Source organism: Protopterus annectens, chromosome 11.part0, assembly GCF_019279795.1.
Source record: "Protopterus annectens isolate FY-2018-M chromosome 11.part0, PAN1.0, whole genome shotgun sequence".
In the NCBI taxonomy this organism is placed as follows: Eukaryota; Metazoa; Chordata; order Ceratodontiformes; family Protopteridae; genus Protopterus; species Protopterus annectens.
Genome location: NC_056745.1, coordinates 1,479,420,074 through 1,479,443,353, shown reverse-complemented (window position 1 = coordinate 1,479,443,353; position 23,280 = coordinate 1,479,420,074). Strand labels below are relative to the sequence as shown.

Sequence of the window (23,280 nt, the reverse complement as noted above, 5' to 3'; positions counted from 1 at the left end):
CCCTTGTAAAAGCAAAGGTACTAAAACAGTTAATCAAAGTTTACAGTCATCTCTGAAATTATTCCAAGTGCCTGGGCTGTAATAAGGCACAAATCTCCAGTTACTGAGGTAAGGTTGTATAGTTTATACATCAGCATTCTCTTTGTAAACCTTATTTGCATGCACAAGTGTCTTTTAAATCTGTAGTGATAACTCAATGAGGCACGAAGAACAGTCACATGACCACACAAAGCTGGGAACAAAAATACCAGCTTTCACAGCTTCCTTATATAAAAAATGTAACATAGCGGTCTCAAATACCAAATTTTGGTATTCCTATCAGCAAGAAATAAAAAAAGTGCTCCTTGATAAGGATTCAATCAAAAAAAAAAAAAAAAAAAAACTAGTATTTTACTAGACATGTCCTCCTTTCCTTTTCTAGCACCAGACGTCGTCAGCTGTATTAAGTTTTGTAAAAGAAGCTTACAGAAAGGTGTAACAAAACACTGTACATTCCTCCCATACAGAAACTGAACTTTTTCCCCTGAAGTCAGTTCACAGTAGTGGACTGGTTATGGAAGCATTGCATCATACAAGGAAAGAAAAAAAAAAAGTCAGTCCATAATTCAGACACACTCCACAAAAGGAGCACCATTATGGCTGCATTGCACGAAATAATTTCCACGTTTTATAAATTACTTGATGCTAAGCTCTATTACCCAGTAGAAGAAACTCAAGTTCACACATTTCTTCAAATACAGTACTGTTACAAATTAAGACCGAATGTGAAATATCACAGTCGTTTGGCAGTTTATTTCCAGGCTGCCAAACCATTGCACCTTGGAAGATCCTGCAGTGCGGATTTTGGGATTTTGAAAGATCAGTGTTGGCATCAAACAAAAACAGTACTACAGCAAGTGCTGAGCGTAAATAAACCTGTCCAGTATCCAACAAAAAAAAATCCTTGTAGGTTTGTACAAGTTTACACATTATATTTTAAATAGTTTTGATGTAATCTGTATGTGATCAGTAAATGGAGATGGTCAAAAAAGAGCATTTAGTCATTCCTGCAATCCATCAACATATTTCTACACTTTAAATATTCAAGTTCTTCCCAGAAATCTGTGATCAAAACTACACTTGCTCCTCAATGTCTAATGCATAATTTAGCCCTTGCACCTTCAAGCACTTCACTAGTACGCTGATACACGGGGCGATGCATGCGTTTCTTGAACCTCTCGAATCATCAGGATTCTACTCAACATCTGCTGCATGAGCTCTTCAGTCACTGGCTGAGCAGAGTACCATATTGGACTATTTGGCGCAACTACAGGTTCTGGGATCAAGTAGAAGGCATCACTGGGTCCTCTGGCTCCTTGGGGGCTACAAGAAAACAAAATCTTTAGTGTTTTTTTTTTTTTTTTAAACAAATGTTACATAAAACATACATTTATAAAAATAAATAATAAAACATTTATTTCATCATGTTTACTTAATACCATCAGTCTGTTTTACATATTACTGATTAGAATACATGTTTGGGAATCTAAAAAGCTAAAGAAAACACAACAGAAACCACATCATCTCTCAAGGCTTTACCACTTTCATCCTTTTAAATGATACACTTCTTCAATCTTTATACTTTACATAAATAATGAAACTAGAACAAATCCTGGTCAGCTTAACATAATTGTCTCCTAAACAAATGATGGATGTTGACTACTGAAATGTACATAACTGTAAACAAAGGAAGACGTTCTATACAACAGTCTCTCCAAGTTCGAGAGTTCTAATGACATTATTGTTAAAAAGGCTAATTAGCAAATAAACTGAAAGGCACTTAGCAGTTATGTTAGTATATACGCATGCAAAGACTTCAAAAAAAGGACCTACATTAAAATCACACCTTTGGAATGTTTATTATGCATTATGGTTGCAACAGTTGTGGTGTAGTGCGTCTCATGTGCTTAACATGTGGAAGTTAGCCTACAGGACAAAAGAACATCGGCTGCCTATCAAAAAATGAAGATAATTCTATTTTTAGCACACTCTTGTATGCAATGACTTGTTTTACATTGGATGGATGGTGTGAATAAATCACAAGTGATTTAGATAAACTAGAAGTCAAATTTATTATTTATTTACTTTACATTTGTTGGCCGGGCTAGTCTAACTGAATACATATCCATTTTCAGTAGAGGACCGGGGAGAAAAGCTCCACAAAAACTTATAAGATATATGAAGAAACATATTAAGGAACATACGAGAATAGATACAAATACATATATGCATACAAGCACATAAAATAATAAAAAAAAAACAGATCAAATCCGAGATACAAATAAAGAAAATTGACATTAGCAGAATGTTACATCCTTTAGGTATCAAATTTTAAAGAAACAGTTTTCAAAGTTAGTCATGGCTAATAGTAGACATGACTAGCATGATAAGTCAATTAGTAATAAAGGTTAGTATTTAGTAAAAATGTAAGATAGTATTCGATACTGTGAGGTCAGAGAGTTAATCAGGAATGGTACAAGAACATAACCAGTGGTTAGTGAAGAAAAGTCTTAGGTTAGTTTTAAATAGTTGGAGAGGTCTGAGCAGTTAGGTCATGTGGTAAAAGATTCCATATTTTACCCACAGAGTTAGAAAAAAAAAAAAAAAAAAGTCACCAGCTGAGTTTCTTGATAGGGTAGTGAGAATCAATAATTTGTTTGAGGAGCGTAGATTCTTCAGGGTCTTATATGGCATTAAGAGGGTGGAAAGAATTGGGGTGCTATTGGGTTGATGTAGGGCTTTGTGAGCTATAGTGAGTTGGCTGAATTGTAGTTGGTGGGGGAGTTCAAGCCAACCTAGTTGTTTAAGGTTCTGACAGTGATGAGTTATATTGGGAGAGTTTGTCGCAAATCTGGCTATGTTGTTATATGATTTAGAGAGTTTGTTAAGGTTATTTTTGGGAAGATTGGTAAATATGGGGGAGGCGTATAATAGGGTAGAGATTAAGTGAGTTCCGGCTATTGTGGTTCTGGCTTCTAGAGTAAGGAAAGGTTTGATTCTGTATAGGGATCCGAGTTTTCTGTTAATAGTCTTAATAGTATTATTTATGTGCGTGTCAAAATTTAGTTGGTTATCAATAGTAATACCTAGGAGTTTAGTGGTGGGGTCTGGGGAAATGAAGGCACCATTGCTGGATATGAGTGTGAAATGTAGAGGGGTGGAGAAGTGGGACGGTGTGAAGAGCAGAAGTTTGGTTTTTTTGGGGTTGAGGAGAAGACAGTGGTTAGAAAACCATTCTTCTATTGTGCTAAAAGCTTTTTGTGTAAGAGTATGAAGTTCGTTTTGGGATGTACTTGAACAGATGATAGTGGAGTCATCTACGTATTGAATGCAGGTAGAGAGTGGGGTAGAAAAATGAAGGTCATTTATGAAAATGGAAAACAGCAGAGGACCCAATATGGAGCCTTGGAGCAAATTAAGTTGGCAGGTTTTGTCAGTGGCCAATAAATTTCCAGGCCTTAATATTACTAACATTAAAATGTACTTAAACTCATTACCTGCTTTACAAACATATATATATTTATATATATATATATATATATATATATATATATATATATATATGCTCTTTTTTCACTGACGGTTTGTTTACTGTAAAGTGATAGTGCTCAACATTTGAATAAACCTCTGTCTTGGTAATGTTTTTCTTAATATATTTCATGCTCCTCACAAAGTGTTTTTGGATTTTTAAAATCATGATGTTTGCTTGTCATAAGCACAAAGCAGTATTGAACAATAATAATGCACCTACTTTCATGAGTAGCTTGGATCCCATGAATGGCATTATGTTAAAACTTCATAAAGTGATCAAAGCACACATTCTTTAGAACAGATGCAAATTTTCGCAAGGAGTACATTCAAAGGACTGGTTTATTAATGTTAATACAGGTGATTTGGAAGACATGACAGTAGGAGCTAGGTTAGGCAATGAAACTGATGTTGAAGCAGTGATCCGTCAGTGGGCATGATGCATGCAAACCTTTTTATTTACCTATAAATCCATTGTTTCAATGTAAAGTCAAGTACTGCCAAATTTGGTATGGTTTACATCTAATGAAGGTACAGATTTAAATGAATTATTAAAACAATAAAGGAAAAACTGTGCCAGGACAAATCTTTGGTTTGCAACATTATTTTCACAAGTGTTTGCAAAGTTCGCAGGTTGCACTCAGCATCAGGGACTAAGTTTCTGATGTACATTACAAAGCAGGGCCCTACTTACAACGGATGTATTCAATGACACCGGCTTAAGAATCAATTTCTACAGAAACACTCGAGAGAAATTGCATATTTAGATACTGCATTTAGGCGACAGTGATTTTCCTTCTCTTGCTCTGAATTTACTCTAATTTTCTCAACACTGGACAAGCACATAACTACAGTAATTAGGACAAAAAAGGAATTCCACAACGCTGCAAAAGCATATAATTTACCTAATATTAAAAAAAAACAAAGTGACTAAAACATCCAGGTTCCTCACACCAAGAATGACAAAATACAACAAACCAGGTCCAAGGAGGTCTATAGACATAATGAGCAAGATACAGCATTCACTTCCATCCAACACCAACACAACAGGGCAATATCTGACAACACTGCACTAACTCAACACGTAATGGAATCAAAGGACAGCGAGAGGAAGAGAGAGATCCAGAGGTCAGCAAATCTCTACATATACCTATATGCAATCCGAGTTTCTAATGGCCATCATTTTAATGTTCTTTAACTTTGTTGATGCAAGTGATTAAGGATTTACGCATAAATTGAAATTTTACTCACAAAGGAAGATTACTCTAACGATATACTGGGCACATGCTTACAAAAGTGTATTTTCAATCCAGCACTGCATTCAGTCTTCACTTTTGTACAAACTTTTGAAGCAGAGTTAAGGAAAATTTTTAACAGTAGACCTAATTACAGATTTTGAACTTGATGACTGATGAAGACAGCTCTTATGGTGCTGTCCAATAGGAATTAGACAGAGTAAAAAAAGGCTGATAAAGGAAACAGAGTGGCCATCATGAATGTGGATGTTGACATTTATAAAAATGTATGATTTAATTAGTACATGAGAACAGTTTTAATCAGGTCAAGTTGCACATTTAAAATCACTGAACAAAGTTGTATTGGATATCTTGCATCAAAGCAGCAAATGTTTTAAGTTATATGAATAGTTCTATGTTGATTCAAATGTTTTAAGTTGTATGAATAGTTCTATGTTGATTCAAATGTTTTAAGTTGTATGAATAGTTCTATGTTGATTCAAATGTTTTAAGTTACATGAATAGTTCTATGTTGATTCAAATGTTTTAAGTTGTATGAATAGTTCTATGTTGATTCAAATGTTTTAAGTTGTATGAATAGTTCTATGTTGATTGTTGCCTCAACATACTTCCCCTCTGCCCTGTCCCCATAGATTTTCAACTCTTTGTAAGAACATATACACATTCCACCCCGATCCACTGAATCTTATTAAGCAGATGCCCTTGCCAAAAAGTTAGAAAACCTGATAAGCCCAATGACACTGCCTCACAGTAAGGCAGCTACACATGAAGATGTTACCGGGCACACTGAGATCGCTAAACTTAGTGTTAAGTTAAAACAAGAGACATTCTTAAACTTACATTTTATACTTTGAGAGATACACACTTTGAGAGAGAGAGTTAATAGCCTTATCCATCTCGGCTTGGACCCCACACTAACACAACCAAGTAACACTAAGATTACATCCAGTGCCATTCCCAAGTGGTCACATGACCAGGCAGGTTAGGGAATGCAATACAGCTCTCCATGGAAAGAAAGGGCCACAAAGCTTAAGATCATACAGATCACCACACTACCCTACTATGGCTAACATGGGCACACTGACTGTTATCTGTACCTTTACAACTGTTCATTTGAATTTTGCTTAATCTTGTTTTAACAGACACCAAGACAGCATTGGACCTTACTGTTTATCTGTACCTGGGCATTTCAGGGGATTATCAAACTGCTTACGGCTAGATTCCAGTGTAAGCCCTATCCTTTCTTGGATAAGTAACCTCACTAGAATGCACATCCAACTAACACATAATTAAAACACATGCTGGGTCCACATCTTAGCTCAACTGGTTAGTGAATGGCTTGTTCTCCACTTAACCAGAGCACAATCAAAGTTCAGCATATGAAACTAAGAGTTTGATTTTTTTTTTTAAACTCATCTTTCTGCTAATTCATCACAAGGCTCCCCCACACAGCATACCAGTTTGTATATATATTTTTGAATTAGGCAGATCTGAAGAACCTTCCTTTGGCAAAAGCACTTATGAAAGATATTTTTTTTTGTTACTCTTTTTTTTCCCAAACACCTTTAGTAAATTTTCACTTGTGACAGGCAAATTTACATTCACATAAAAGTAATCATACTATAATGTAACCTTTTACTTCACATATATTGCCTATATATATCTTATAACATAAGCAACATTACGTAAATTTAATTCCTGCTTTTTTTTTTTTGACAATAAACATCTTTATTAAGCCATCACGACGTCAGCAATCATACATTTATATAAATGAAAATAAACCACACAGACACCATCCTAGTTGCAAGCATTTTACATTACAAACCATGCTGACACACTCCCAGTTGCAACCATTATACATCACTTACAATCTACCCAATCTTCTTCAGTCAAACATTACATACTTCCTTTAAGTCCTGCCGCCTTTCAAACCTCATTCCTCCCTTGTATGTATTGTTCCCACAATTCCTATTTTTTTCTACGTAGTTTTTCTCCTACCCTTTTCTAAAGATCTCAGTTCCAGTTGTTTTATCTCTGTTACTACATTCACTACTTCTAGTATACTTGGTTTAGATTCCGATTTCCATTTTCTAGTAACTGTTTTTTTTGGCAGCCATCATTATTAAACACAGCAAGGCCTTACCATGCCTAGGCAGTTTCGATTTGGTATCATAGCTTAGAAAAATCATCTCCCTCATCAGATCAGTCTGCCCACCCAACATCTCCAACAGTGCATCCTGCAGGAAACAAGTCCAACTCACTGCACTCCCAGGAAAATGTTCCCAATTACCTCTTTCTTCCCAGTCATACCTCCAACACTTGCTGTCTGCCTGAGGAAAAATGATCTGGCATCTACTTGGGGTACAGAAATATCTACACAGACATTTCCAGACAAAAATCCTAAGCCTTCTAAATTGTGTTGGATAACTGGGAGACATACATATACCCTCCCATTGTTTCTTTGTGAATTGCTTATCCAGTCTCTTCCCAATCCTTTCTAACGTCCTCTGATTGATTCTTATAGTGATCATGAAATATTTTATATGCGCTACTAATTATTCTTTTTTAATGTCAGATTCTGTTCTAGATTCTACTAAAACTCTATCACTGCTTCTCTTTCATTTAGGAACCTGCCCCCCATTTCTCTTTGCTTATACTCCAATATCAAACCCTGATAGGGAAGGGCAATCTCTAACCTGTGGTCCAAATAACTTCTTGGCATCTTCCCATTTTCTCATCCTTCCCCTCTTTTATTTGCTCCCAATACCTTGGTTCCTTTGCCAGTTTTCTCCAATAAGTTCCCCCCACCATTGTCTATATCCCTAACTGCAGTCATTCCTATTGGTAGAATTCCCCTTCTCCATCCCAGTGCTGGCCTAGTTTTTAGAATACTTTCTGCTACTTTATGAATACAATATTTTGTATGGTTATTGCTAGTCTTCTTAAGAGATCTGCATCCAAAGATCACAGTCTCTCTCTGTTTCTTGAGCTTCCCCATTTCACCTTCATCCCTTTGCACTTTGAATGCTTGTGCTATGTACAGGAGCCTTAAAGTACAGTTGTGTACACCTACCATAAATGTAGATGTTAGAGTGTCTTCACTGTTGCAGTCATAACTGTAGGGTGCTCCTGCCAGCAGGCAGCCCGAGGTCGGCCAGAATCCCAAAGTCTGGGTCCGGCGTCGGCTGTACAAGCCAGTACCCTGACGTCAGTATGCTCTGGTACATAGCCCTCAGCCGACGCCATCTTCTCCAGCCTTTCTTGCCCCAGATGTCAGAAGTCCCCAATAAATCATAAATGAATCCAACAAGGAAACACAAATACACCACAAAAGAGAGAAAAAGAGGGGATAGGAGGGAGGGAAACACCGACTGCAACAGTGAAGACACTCGAACATCTACATTTATGGTAGGTGTACACAACTGTACTATGTTCATCGTGTTTCACTGTTGCAGTCATAACTGTAGGGTGGAATCCCAAAGCAGTGAAAAAGGGAGGAGGTTTAGACAGAAGAAGGGGCAGCAAGAAGACCCTGCAAAACAGCAGAGGCAAAGCCTGCCCTGGTCTTAGAATACAAAGGGAGATTGTAGTGCTTGGAAAAAGTATGCACAGAACTCCAAGTGGCAGCTTCCAAGATATCCTTGGTAGGAACTCCCCTGAGAAAAGCTGTAGAAGCAGCAGCTGCTCTAGTAGAATGACTTCTCACAGTACCTGGAAACTGTTTCCCATGATGAGTGTAACAAAATCTTATTCCATAAGAAATCCATTTGGAAATAGTTTGTTTGGAAATAGCCTTTCCAAGAGAACTGGAGGCAAAAGAAACAAACAATTGGTTAGATTTTCTGAACTCTTTAGTCTTGTCCAAATAAAATCGTAACTGTCTGTGCACGTCCAAGGAATGCAAAATCCTTTCCCCTTTATTCTGAGGATTAGGAAAGAAGGTAGGAAGGTGAATTGTTTGATTTAAAGCCACTTTCGAAATCACCTTAGGCATGAAAGTAGGATTGGTCCTCAAGGATACTCTGTCCTGGTGGAAAATAAGGTATGGTTCCACAGCCATGAGAGCTTGCAACTCTGAGACCCTTCTGGTAGAAGTCAAAGCCAACAAAAGAACGGTCTTCCAAGATAAAAAACTTAATATCTGAAGATGCAGCAGGCTCAAAAGGAGGCAAAGTAAGTTTTTTCTAAAACATAATTAAGATCCCAAGCAGGAATAGGAGGAGTCCTGGGAGGCCTTAAATTCTTAGCCCCTCTCAAGAATTGTCTCACCAAAGGATGAGAAAAAACAGGGGGATCAGTATTGAAATGAGCAGAAATAGCAGAAGCATGAATCTTAATGGAAGAAAAGGAAAGTCCATTAGACAAAAGATCCGAAAGGTAAAGCAAAATAGGAGAGAGATCAGGTACCAGAGGGTCCAAGCCTCGGTCCTGCATCCAAATGCAAAATCTCTTCCATTTAGAGGCATAGGATTTCCTAGTGCTAGGCCGTCTAGCTTCCAAAAGAACATCCAAAACTTGTTTGGGAAGACTAGAAGAAATCAAATTCCTTTGAAGAGCCAAGCTGCCAGGCAAAGGGTCTTGAGATTGGAATGTAGCAACTGACCCTGATGCTGGGACAGAAGAGAAGGGTTCAGAGGGAGAATCCAAGGAGGCTCCAAGAACAGGTGCTTTAAAGTTGGATACCAAAACTGTCGAGGCCAATTTGGAGCAATCAAGATGAGGAACTTGGGCTTGTCCTGTTTTATCTTTAGTAATACCCGAGGAAGTAGAGGAAGAGGAGGGAAGGCATATCCCGAAATGTTTCTCCAGCTGAAGGACAGGGCATCCACTTTCCAAGCTGTTTTGTGGAATGACCTGGTGCAAAAGTGAGGCAGCTGATTGAGATGGGATGCAAACAGATATATCTGGGGGCATCCCCAAACTGCAGTAATCCTGTTGAATAAGTTGGTGTCTAGCATCCATTCGTGAGGATCTAAAATGTTCCTGCTCAGGCTGTCTGCTAAGAGATTCTGTTCTTCTGGTATGAACTGGGCCTGGAGATGTAGATTCAGATTTAGAGCTGTGTCCCATAAAGCCATAGCTAGTCTGCAAAGGGGGTACGAATGAGAGCCCCCTGCTTGTTTATGTACCACATGACTGTGGTGTTGTCTGTGTAAATCAAAAGAGGCCCTGGATGCAAAAGGTTCTTGAAGGCTAGAAGAGCATTTTGAACTGCCAACATTTCCTTCAGATTGATGTGCCAGTGAAGATGATCCTTTGTCCAGGTTCCCTGCTGGCAATTGCCTAGAATATGTGCTCCCCAAGCATAATCCGAGGCGTCCGTGGTTATGATTTGAGAAGGTTGAGGAAGACGGAAAGGCTTTCCTTCGTTTAAAGCACATGCCCTGGACCACCAAAGGAACTCCTTCTGGAGGCAGGGGATCAGAGGAATCAGAGTGTCCAGATCGTGGTAATGCTGCGACCATACACTTTTCAGATACCATTGAAGCTTTCTCATATGGAGCCTTGCATTTGGAATCAACAGAATGCAGGAAGCCATGTAGCCCAGTGCCTGCAGGAATTTCCTTGCAGTGAGCTGAGGTAGAGTTGCCAAAGTCTTGCAAATTGAAGCCAGCTGTATTTGTTTTTCTGTAGTGAGGAAGGCCCTTTGTAAGGTTGTATTTAAGAGGGCTCCCAGAAATACCATTTGTTGAGAAGGGATCAAATGTGACTTTTTTGTGTTCACTGAAAATCCCAGTAGGAGGAGAAGACGTTGAACAAAATCCAGATGTTGAAGTAAAAGATCCTTGCTGTCTGCCTGAATAAGGCAGTCGTCCAAATAGGGGTAAATCTGAATCCCCTGGAGTCTGCAATAAGCCACTACTGGTGCCAGGCACTTGGTAAAGACTCTGGGCGCAGTAGATAAACCAAAGGGCAGTACAGAGAATTGAAAGTGTCTCGAACCTGCCTTGAACCTGAGGAATTTCCTGCGTTCCTGCCTGATGGGAATGTGTAAATTAGCTTCCTTTAGGTCCAATGTCACCATCCAGGCGTCCTGAGAGAGCATTGGAATCAGCTGCTGCAGAGTAAGCATCCTGAATTTTGGAATTTCCAAAACGTTGTTTAACACAGAAAGGTCCAGAATAGGTCTCCATGAGCTTTGTTTTCTTGGAACCAGAAACAGTCTTGAATAAAAACCTTTTCCCATCTCTGAGTGAACAGGCTCTATGGCTCTCATGGCCAGAAGAGCATCCACTTGATTTAAGGCCTCTGACCATTGATGTTTTGGCAGATCTGGCCAACCGAAAGCCCTTGGCAAGGTATGAAAGTGGAATTTGTAGCCTTTTAAAATCACGTCCAATACCCATTTGTCCTGGGTAATATGAGTCCAATTTCTGTAAAAAAAGAAAGTTTTCCTCCGAGAGGGGCATCCAGGTAAAGAGGTCCTGTAGCCCAACCGAGAGAGTCATTGAGTTTGCTTTCTTTGAGATTGGGATCTGTCTTCTCCCCTTCTAGGTGAAGAAGCAGTCCATTGCCTCGATCTGTAGGAGGCCTGAGCTTGGCCACGACCTCTGGAACGTCTATATCTTCCCCTTTGAGGCCTGTCAGACGTGGGAAAGGACCAATTTTTGGAGGGCCAATTCCTGGAAAATCTAGGAGGCTGAACTTGCAAGAAATCTTACACAGTTTGCATAGATTTTGCCTTTTCTTCCATCTTTTTAATAACCTCCTCAGCCTTAGATCCAAAAAGAACATCATGCTGAACAGGGGCATCTAATAATTTAGCCTTAACCTGTTCAGGTAAACTTTGCTCACGGCCAAGCATGTCTCCTGATAACAGTACCAGAGGCTGCGGCCCTGCAAGAAGCATCCAAAGCATCAAAACCACAATGCAAGCTATGTTTGTTCAGTTGTTCAGTTGCATGCAATACATCCTGTAGTTCCTTATCCTCTGCACATGCAGGAAGGGAAGCAAGCTTTTGCTTTAAAACAGACAAAAGAAATTGCTGATACTTAAACATATGAAACTGGCAATTTAAAGCCCTAACAGAAAGGGTAGCAGAAGTATATACCTTTTTGCCCCACCTGTCTAAGGCACGAGAATCCTTCTCAGAGGGAATAGGATTCTTAGAAGTAGCAACTTTAGCAGCCTTAGAACCCCGAGATATAGTTTCAGGATCTGCAGAAGGATTCTTAAATAAGAACAAATGAGACTCAGGAACCCTATAAAACCTATCAGGCTTAGAGGGAGCAGGAGGCATGGAATCAGGATTCAAATTAGCCTCGGAAAAAGCATCATCCACAATGTCAAGAACAGGAGGGATAGCCAAAGGCCTATGTTGAGGAAGAAGAAGGAATTCTCTAAGTCTCTTCTTGGAAGCAGAATAATCCTGACCTTCCCAATGAAAATGTTCCCTCATCTCATGTAAGGTTTCCCCAAAAGAAAAATCTTCAGGCGGACAGGCAGAGGGCAAGGAGTCCTCAGCATCCGAATCCTCATAAGGAGGAAAAGAATATTCCTGATCAGAAGAAGAGACAGAAGATATAGAAGCCTGGTCAGAGGAATCCATAGGAACATCCTGTCGAGGCCTTTTCTCAGGGGGGGGGGGGTGAGAACCCCTAATCATTGTAAGCAAATCTTCAGCCATCCTTAACAATTGCTTCTGTGTCCTGGGAGTAGATTCAGAAGAAGCTTGAGCAGGAGCTTTAGACTTAACAGGAGTCTTTGTCTTTGCCTTTGAAATAGTGATGTGAGTAGGCCTGAATACCCCCTCAGAAGCCGGTACCTGCACATCGGTTCCGGACCCATCCGAGGGAGCGACGTCCGAAGGTCCTGCAGCAGATAAAATAGAAGGCCTTGATGGCTCCCCATGGGAGTCCGTATCGGCCATCGGTTCAGAAGTGGCGGACGACAGGGGCTGCAAAAGCGCCCCACTGACGACAGCCGAACCGGACGCCGGCTCCAGCTGCAACGAGTCCTGTTTGGACCTCGGAGGCCTGTCCTTGTCTTTGCGCTTCTTTTGAATTCCGGTAGTGCCTGATGACATTCTATAATTGAAGCGTCTGCCAAAGTAATTCAGAGCCCAGTCGTACCTGCGTTTGATAGTACGAGAATTAAACCTGGCACAGAACTGACAAGAAACATCGTGGTCAGGGCCTAAGCAAGGTAGACAGTAAGAGTGGAAATCTTTATGAGGTATTTGTTTTCCACACGTAATACAATTAACTTTTTCTGACATCGGAGGAACAAGAAAAAGATTCCCCAACGGGGTACTTAGCTTTGAGAAGAGAAGTAAAAACTTCGGACCGACAACAACCAAAAACGCTGTTCAAAAATCGCCAACCAACGACTTGCGAGCTGCTTTCCACCGCACGGCAAGAAAGACTGGAGAAGATAGCGTCGGCTGAGGGCTATGTACCAGAGCGTACTGACGTCAGGGTACTGGCTTGTACAGCCGAAGCCAGACTTTGGGATTCTGGCCGACCTCGGGCTGCCAGCCGGCAGGAGCACCCTACAGTTATGACTGCAACAGTGAAACACGATGAACATCTGTGCAGCTCTGAAATATCCCTTCAACTCAGGTAATCCTCAGACCGTACTGACGTCAGGGTACTGGCTTGTACAGCCGAAGCCGGACCCAGACTTTGGGATTCTGGCCGACCTCGGGCTGCCTGCCGGCAGGAGCACCCTACAGTTATGACTGCAACAGTGAAACACGATGAACATCTGTGCAGCTCTGAAATATCCCTTCAACTCAGGTAATCCTCAGACCACCTTGTTCTATTGGAAGGATCAACTTATCCCACTAGACTCTTGTATTCTTCCCTTCCCAGATAAAACCCTTCAACTCTATTAATTGCTAACCACAACTTCTCCTCTGACTGGTAAAAATATACCTGACCTATATATAAAACTAAAGGGACTAAACATAAAATCAGAACTTCCACTTTTTCAGTTTTTGTATCATCTTTTGTTTGGTCTCTTCTTACACATGTTTAGCTGCCATAGCAGAACCAGTTTTAACCCACACCCCAAGTACTTAACGTCCCCAAGAAAATGCATATTGCTGAACCAATCTGTGTAGAAGTACACAGTTTACAGATATTGCCTTTATTTTATCTTCCTTAACTTTGTAACCTGAAAAGACTTGAAACTTGAGTTCCACAACACTGAAGTGTCTCTGTCTGGGTTATCCGGTAGAAAATAATACCTGCAAATAAATCCAACTTTTCTTGATTACCGTACCAATAATATCCTCCGTTTTAGAGTCCCTTATTTTTTTTGCCAGTGGTTTGAAATATAAAGCAAATAAGTGGAATGAGGACACCCCTGCTTGTTTCCTTTGTTCAACTAGTACATATCAGACAGGAACCCCCATTTAAAGTTTCACCACTGAACCCCCTCATATATCCTCCCAAATATCCTTATGATTGTGCCAGGAAATGCAAATGCTTCCAGTGTCATACTTGAAGTGCCTGTTTTCTCAGTTGAAAGCTTTCTCTGCACCAAGACCCACTAACAGTGGTATTTTCTCACATTCTAATTCCCTCTAGATAACGAATGTTTTATTAATGTTGTCAAATATTTGCCTCCCCTCCACAAAACCACATTGATCCTGATTTATCAATTTTGGCATCACCTTTGCCATTATTTTAGCCATTATAAACAAACACTAATGGTTTGGAATCAAAATGGGCCTGTATGAAGCAGGATCCGATGGGTTTTACCGTCTTTTAGATACTGCAGCCACCTCAATTTTCCTCCAAGATGCTGGTGCTTTGCCTCCTTTTAAAATCATGCTGAACAAAACCTTCCGGACCTTTATCACTTTCTTCCTTCTTAGCTTCCAAACTTTCGCAGGAATCCCATCTACTCCTGGAGACTTTCCTGTAGATTATACATAACCATTTTTGTCTCATCTCCTTCAATCTTGTTAATATTCAGCCTCACCTACCTCTATAACCTTGGCATATGCAATTCTTCCATAAACACTTCCATTTTACTTAATTTCCACACTCCTTTGCTTTATACAGATTTTCATAACATTTTTGAAACATCTGTAATTCCACTACATGATCTCTGGTCATTTTCCTTATCAGAGGCTCTCTAAGCTGAGCAACAACTCTTTCCACTTTGCCATTATGCTAAAAGCTTTTGTGCTCGAATTATCAAAAAATATCTTTCTGAACTCATGTTTATTATCCAGGTAGCCGATTACTTTACATTAGCACTCCGCAATTGCGTTTCTTCTTCTGTGAAATTCACCCTATTCTGCAATACTAACCTTTGTCAGTCCATCCAAATAATGTGCGTTACTTCTTAACCATATCTTTCTTTTATTTCTACCCTATTTGTAAACAATTTCATTTTATCCTACTCTCTACCTATAATTTTCTGAAGAAATGTAATATCTCCTACCCATTCCTTAAATTCCTCTCTGTTTAACAGATAGGTGGGGAAGTGCCAGTGTCTTGTTTTTATTTTATTTATCAGCACTTGATCTGAAATAGTTACTGGATGCATATTGAAACCTTTATCAATTAAATGTGCATTCTTGCGAAAAATAATTTCTATCTACCCTAGCCCAGTTTTTGTACATTGGGGAATAAAATTTAAATTCTCTCCAAGCTCCTACTACTAAATTAACATCTTCCATACCAAATATTTTCATAAATGTTTTCAAAATCTACCCTCTTTTGTTACATTTTCCATTTTAGGCCCCCTGATACATCCCCCACTGTTGCAGATCACAAATATTCCCCGCTGAAAGCAGATTTCTCCCAGAATTTCCTTAAGCTCCATTACAGCAGTTTTAGGTGGAATATGAATACATGCCAGTGTAATCCTCCTAATTTACCAGTAGCCCCTTACTATTACCAGTCTACCATTACCTTTCTCTTCTATCACTATTGGAGCTCCTGTAGCATTTAATAAGCACTCTTTCTTTGTCCCAGATATTTCGCTTAACCATCCTGAAATCCTCTCTATCAAATTCACATGCTCACTTCTTTCCAAATGTATCTGGCTGTAGTGCAGCTATTTGCATTCTGCATTTCTTAATATAATTCACTACTCTTTCTTTTCTGCATGTACCTGTGAGACCATTCACATTCAAAGATAATATGGAAAGTTTTGCCATTATAATAAGTTATTTGCACCTGTTATGTAGAACAGATATTTTTTAAATGTCTAATTTCAGCATTTGTGTTACATGCATACATTAATGTTTGGCAGGTTGATCTTTTATACAGCTATGCACATCTTACAAGACTTTGTATAAATGAAAGCCCTCAAAAAACACTCCTATTAACTTAATACAAACTTACAAAACTGTATACATCTTCAAATAATGACTTTTAACCATTCTAATAGGAACATTTGTCCCAAACTGACAGCGACAGCCACAGGCTTTAAGTGACCTATAATGAAGGTCATCCCTACTATGATGCATGGTACAGCCTACTCTTTTCCTTATACCAAGTACTGTTTTGTTTTACCTTTATTCCTTTCTCAGATATAGAAAACAACTTGAATGCTTTCAGAAAAATTATCTTTTAGACATTGAAAGAAAAAAGTATTCCATTTTTACTGCCCTCATCAGATTGTCTCCATAGAAATACAAGAACCCGATATTTGTCAGATTAAGCCATGGGTCTTAATCCAGTGATTCCATTATTCCACAAATTTTACTTCTCATACTCTATACTTTTATACAATCTCTCACCTCAACAACTTAAGAGTACAGTCTATCATCTCAAACATTCTTTTGTCCATGCTTTCTTCCTTTTTATACTGCAGTGCCTACATTTCTTAAAACTAAATAAGAGACACCAGTTTACTTTAGTATCCTTATAACACACAAAAATAACTGAAATTGCTTTATTATGTAATAGGCAGTTTATTTCATGTTTTATAAAAATACTGTTAAAGATTGTTTTCTTACATTTACCTCTTTCCTTCATCTTCTGCTCTCATTAATGTTCTTCCAAACATTAAGGACATGAAGTGAGGCATATGCTTTGGAGTCCCCCTACAAGTTTAACAAAGTCAAAGTCATCCAATATTTCCAGGTTTTCTTTTTCTCCCTTTTTTCACAAATGTGATTAACGAGTTGTTGATTTTCTTCCTGTTGATTTTCATATCCCAACTTCAACTCCATTTAATTTCCAATGTACTCCTGTTTCTTCTAGTCAACTCCTGTGGTTCTCAGTTTCTCAAGCATTTGCCTTTGGAACAGTGGAAACAATTTGGCATAGTCTCTCTATGAGCTTTATCATCAGAATAAGCAGCACAGTCCATTTCTGCTTGATGGCTCACTTTTTGCTGGACAAACTTTCACATTTCCTCCTTAACGTGTTCTGTATCAAAGTGAATACTCCAGAAAAAAAATATTCTGAAAACTGCTGGATACAGCAGCTTGACTCTCAATACCTGCTTCGTGACATTCCGATTGCTGAAATCAATTTTCTGCCAGTTGAAAATAATTATTCACAGTACATCAAACACTGTCTCCAACTTTTAGTACTTTGCCCTTCTGCCACAGTTTTATCAACTCATTCTGCTGGAAAAATTATATCTTTACTATTAGAGGTCTGTGCTTTCTCATGGCCAAGCTTGGAACATACACTGTGCCCTTTGAATTAGCAACTCTTGCTGTGGAATACCAGGTCCAGTTTGTTTGTGCTTTCATCAAATTCAGTCTTTTTTTCCAGTTTCACTGGTACAGCAGGCTTTCCCTGTGTGTTCTGCCCTCTAATTTTACCATTTTTAAAACGGCTCTCCTTGAGCAGTCTCATACTCAGCCAGCTTTTTCTTCATTTTGACTTTTGCAGTTTTATCAGCTCATCTGAACATCTGTTTAGAACTTCTTCCATTTTTTCAAGCCTTTTATTTGGGTTGATATACTCCCTTTGGGTTTCAGATTTCATTTATTTTAATCAGCTCTGAGCACATTTGACTATTTCTTCCTCTGGATTACTGGAAATCCTATTTTAGACCAAAGTCAGTGCCTGAACTGCTTTCTGCTGAACAGCTGCAAGATTCTTTCCAGTTTTCTCCTCAACTTTTGTGAATGATTTTCTTTCATGTTTATCTAATTTTTTTTCTTTGCTGACATCTAGGCAGTACACTTACTATCTAGTAACTGAAATTTACCAAAAAGACACATTCACTGACTTCCAAGATGGCTGCACATTAAGTAAAGTACAGTTGTGTACCTACCATAAATGTAGATGTTAGAGTGTATTCACTGTTGCAGTCATTACACTTGGGTTATCCTGCTGGCAGGCTAACCGCAGTCGGCCCGAATTCCAAAGTCCTGGTCCGGCGTCGGTTGCCACCGCCTCTTCCCTGACGTCAGTGCGACAGGGGTATAAGAAGCAGCAGACGCCATTTTCTTCAGTTTTTCTTGCCCCAGATGTCAGGTGCCCCCAAAAGGGTAGGCTGTAAAAATTATGATCATAAAAAAGCATGCACATAACCTTCATCCACAAGCAAATACACCACATAGGTTGTATAGAATAGAGCAGTACAGATAAATCCCAGCAAAGAAAAAAGGGGGATGGTGGGAGGGTAACCTGGACTGAAACAGTGAATACACTAACATCTACATTTATGGTAGGTACACAACTGTACTATGTTCATCGTGTTTCACTGTTGCAGTCATTACACTTGGGTTGAATCCCAAAGCTGAAGTTTGGTGGCTGGGCCTAAATAGAGTTTGGAGTGGCTATGAGGCCCTGCAGAACTACAGTGGCAAAGCCTGCCCTAGATTTAGAGTAGAGAGGTAAATGGTAGTGCTTTGTAAAAGTGTGCACTGAAGTCCAAGTTGCAGCCTCCAAAATATCCTTGGTTGGTACTGCTCTGAGGAAGGCTGCTGAAGTGGCTGCTGCTCTGGTAAATGTGGCCTAATGCCCTTGGGCACTGATTTGCCATGTTGAGAATAGCAGAAACGAATGCAGTGGCCTATCCATTTTGAAATAGTTTGCTTTGAAATGGCTTTTCCTTGGGAACCTGCAGCATATGTCACTAAGAGTTGCTCAGTTTTTCTGAAGGCTTTAGTCTTGTGCTGTGTATGTCCAAAGTATGCAGAAGTCTCTCCCCCCTTATTCTGTGGGTTTGGATAAAAGGTAGGCAAATGTATGGTTTGGTTAAGAGCCACGCTGGACACTACCTTAGGCATAAATGTCGGGTTTGCCCTTGGAGAAACCCTGTCCTGATGGAAAATAATAAAAGGTTCCACAGCCATTAGTGCCTGTAACTCTGAGACTCTTCTTGCTGAGGTTATTGCTAGGAGAAGAGCGGTTTTCCATGACAAGTATTTTATCTCTGCTGTATTGGCTGGTTCAAAAGGAGGCAGTGTGAGTTCTTCCAAGACAAAATTGAGGTCCCATGTAGGGACTGGAGCTCTCCTTGGAGGTCTTATGTTTCTGGCCCCTCTGAGAAACTGTCTTAGCAGTGGATGAGAAAAAATAGGTGGGTCCGTATTGTAAAGAGCTGAAATGGCAGAGGCATGGATCTTAATTGATGAGAAGGATAGGCCTTTGTCCAGCATCTCAGTTAGGTATTGCAAAATCTGAGGAATATTAGGTTCAAGCGAGTCAGTTCCCTGCGCTTGGTTCCAAGCACAGAATCTCTTCCATTTTTCTGCATAAGATTTTCTGGTGCTGGGCGTCCTGACCTCCAAAATAACATCCATAACTGCTTTAGAGAGAGGTGTGTTCTGAATGATTACATTATCTGCCATGCAGCCAGATTTAGGGTTCTGAGTTGGCTGTGCAAGATCTGATTGTTCTGTTGGGTCAGCAAATAAGGTATTAGAGGCAATGTTCAGGCTAGGCCTTGAGACAAGCTCTTTAGGATTGGGTACCAGTGCTGGCGTGGCCAGTCTGGGACAATCAGTATCATTTTTGGCTTCTCTTGTCTGACCTTTAGGAGTACTTTGGAGAGGAGAGGCAGAGGAGGGAAGGCATATACTGTAAGGGCTTTCCAGCTGAATGAAAGGCCGTCCACTTTCCATGCTTGCTTGTGATAAGTCCGAGTGCATAATCTCTGTAGCTGGCAGTTGTGAGGGGAGGTGACTAGATCTATGTCTGGGCATCCCCATTTCCCTGCTATCATGTTGAAGATTTGTGGATCCAGTTTCCACTCGTGAGGATCCATGAGGTTTCGGGCTTAGTTCGTCTGCCAAAGTATTTGTCTTTCCTGGCAGGAATTGTGCTTAAAGATGCACTTGGTAAGTCAATGCTGTGTCCCACAAAGTCATGGCTTGCCTGCAGAGGGGGTAGGAATATGTGCCCCCTTGCTTGTTTATGTACCACATGACTGTAGTATTGCCTGTCTTTATCAGTAATTGTCCTGGATGAAGTAGGTCCTTGAAGGCTGTCAGGGCATTTTGTACAGCTAGCATCTCTTTTTGATTGATATGAAGATGCATTTGGTTTGTGGGCCATGTGCCCTGAATACATTTTCCTGCCATGTGTGCCCCCCAGGCATAATCCGATGCATCTGTTGTTAGTGCCTGCCTGGCAGTGGGTAAGGTGAATGGCTGTCCCTTGTTGCGGTGACAGGTCTGTGCCCACCACAGAAATTCCTGTTGCAGGCAGGGAATAAGAGTAATTACTGTTTCCAGGCTGTGGCAATGTTGAGTCCAAACACTTTTTAGATACCGTTGTAGTTTCCTCATATGCAGTCTTGCACATGGAATTAGTAGAATGCAGGATTGTCATGTAGCCCAGAGCCTGCAGAATTTTTCTTGCAGATAACTGGGACTTTGTTGCCATGTCTTTGAAGTAAGAAGTCAGATGTCTTTGTCTGGCATGAGATAAGCCATCTGGGCAGTTGTATTTAAGCTTGTACCCAGGAATATTATCTCTTGAGAGAAGAGAGGGCACTAGTTTTGATTTCTTTTCGTTTACTGTGTACCCTAGGCAAATTATTAGTGTTTTTACAAACGCCAGATGCTGTAGTAGAAAATCTTTGTCCTTTGCTTGAATGAAACAGTCGTCCAAGTATGGGTATATTTGAATTCCTCTGTCTGCAAAATGCAATTACTGGTGCCAGGCATTTTGTGAAGACCCTGGGCGCAGTACATAAGCCAAAGGGCAATGCAGAGAATTGGTAGGGCATTGAGCCAGCTATGAATCTGAGGTATCTTCTGCAAGATTGTCTGATTGGGACATGCAGGTATGCCTCTTTGAAGTCCAAAGTTACAAGCCAAGCCTTCTTGTCCAGCATGGGCAGAAGCTGCTGTAGAGTCAACATTTTGAATTTTGGGACGTCCAGAAAAGTATTTAGAATAGACAGGTCCAAAATCTGTCTCCAGGCTTTGCCCTTTCTTGGTACTAAGAAAAGTCTTGAGTAAAATCCTTGTCCCTGCTCTTGTTGTGGCACTGGCTGAATAGCCCCCACGTCCATGAGAGATGAAACTTGTTTTTGTGCCTCTTGCCATTGGTTGCGCGGCAGGTCTGGCATGCCTTTTGCCTTTGGAAGGGTGTGAAAGTGGAACCTGTAGCCCAGAGAGACTATATTTAAGAGGGTGTGAAAGTGGAACCTGTAGCCCCGAGAGACTATATTTAAGATCCATTTGTCCTGGGTGATCTTGTGCCAGTTTTTTGAAAAGAGTGCTAGCTTTCCCCCTAAGGGTGCTGCCAAAAAATAAGTGCTTGGCATTGGCAGAGGGAAGTCATTGGGACCGTTTTCTATAAGGCTGTGATTTGTCTTCTCCGCTTTTGGAGGTAGGAGCACCCCATTGTTTGGGCCTGTATGAGCCCTGGGGCTGTTGCCTGTCTCTAGGGCATCTGAATCTGCCTCGTTGTGGTCTGACACTGGAAAGGACCAATTCTTTGAGGGCCAGTTCCTGCTAAATCTGGGTGGCTGTACCTGTAAGAAATCTTTTTCTGTCTGCATAGATTTTGCCTTATCCTCCATTTTCTTTAACACCTCCTCTGCCTTAACACCAATCATTCTGTAATGGAGCATCCAATAATTTTGCTTTAACATGATCATGCATATTCTGTTCCTTTAATCAAGCATGCCTTCTAATAACAGAACCTGTAACAGCGGCCCTGCACGAGGCCTCCAGTGAATCATAGCCATATTGCAAAGTATGCTTTCCCACTTGTTCAGCTGCATGCAATAAATCCTGCAAATCTTTGTTCTCTGTACATTCAGAATTTGTCAACATTTTTTGCTTTAACAAAGACATTAAGTATTGCTGATATTTGAGCATATGAAAATGACAATTTAAAGCCCTTACAGCCAAGGTAGCAGAAGTGTAAACTTTTTCCCCCCATCTATCCAAAGCCCTAGAATCTCTGTCTGAGGGGACAGGGTTTTTGGCAGAAGTAGCCTTGACCCCTTTGGGACCCTGTGAGATAATTTCTGGGTCAGCTGCAGGGTTTTTGTAAAGAAATTTATGGGTGTCTGGAACCCTGTAGTATCTGTCTGGCTTAACAGGGGCAGGAGGTAAAGAGTCTTGAGACAGGCCGGACGGGAGTCTGGGACCCTGTAGTATCTGTCCGGCTTAACAGGGGCAGGAGGTAGAGTCTTGAGACAGGCCGGACTCTGAGAAAACATTATCCACTACATCTAGAACAGGGGGAATTGCAAGAGGTCTGTGCTGAGGAAGCAAAAGAAAGTCTCCAAGTCTTTTCTTAGATTCGGAATAATCCTGGCTCTCCCAATGGAAATGCTCTGTCATGGTATGTAGAGTTTCCCCAAAAGAATAGTCCTCAGGAGGAGAAGCTGAAGGAATAAAATCTTCAGCATCAGAATCCTCATAGGGAGGAACAGAATATCCCTGATCAGAAGAGGAATCAGAGGAAATGGAAACCTGATCAGAGGAATCATATACAGCGTTTTGCCTAGGCCTCTTATCAGGAGGGGGATGGGAACCCCTGATCAGAGTAATAAGGTCTTTGGCCATTTTGAGCATCTGTTTCTTAGGCATAGAAGCCTGTCCTGGAGAATGGTGCACTGGTTTCCTTGTCTTTAAAACTGTTTTAGACTTTTATCTTGGATGCTGAAGTAGGCTTTATATAAAGTTGTGTAGGCCTGAAGACACCCTCAGAAGCCTATGCCTGCTCAGCGGCTCCAGACCCATCTGAGGGATTAATTTCCGAAGGGCCAATACCTTGAGTATCCAGAGGCCTAGATGTCTCCACGTGGGAGTCGGAGGTGGCCTGTGGCTCTGAGGTAGCAGGAGTCAGGGGCTGAGAAAGTGCCTCACTGAGCACTGGCGACTGGCCTAGAAGAGGCTTTGTCGTCGGTTTTGGACCTCGGATGCTTGTCCTTGTCTTTATCCTTGCATTTTTTATGAATTCCAGTCGTCGGTTGTTCCGACGGCATTATATAGTTAAACCTTCTGCCAAAATAATAAGCAAAATCGTACCTACGCTTAATAGTGCGTTGGTTAAATCTAGCACAAAACCGACAACTACCAACGTTGTGGTCAGGGCCTAGGCAAGGAATACAGTA

At 40.5% G+C, this 23,280-nt stretch overlaps 1 long non-coding RNA gene across 1 annotated transcript in view; it reads right to left on the bottom strand.

The window, feature by feature from the left end:
• Nucleotides 1-644: 644 nt before the first annotated feature.
• LOC122815921 overlaps nt 645-23,280 on the bottom strand; it is a 119,338-nt gene continuing 96,702 nt past the window's right edge. The window contains exon 2 of the long non-coding RNA XR_006367014.1: nt 645-1,362. This is a non-coding gene — a long non-coding RNA (uncharacterized LOC122815921). The remainder of the gene's footprint in view (nt 1,363-23,280) is intronic.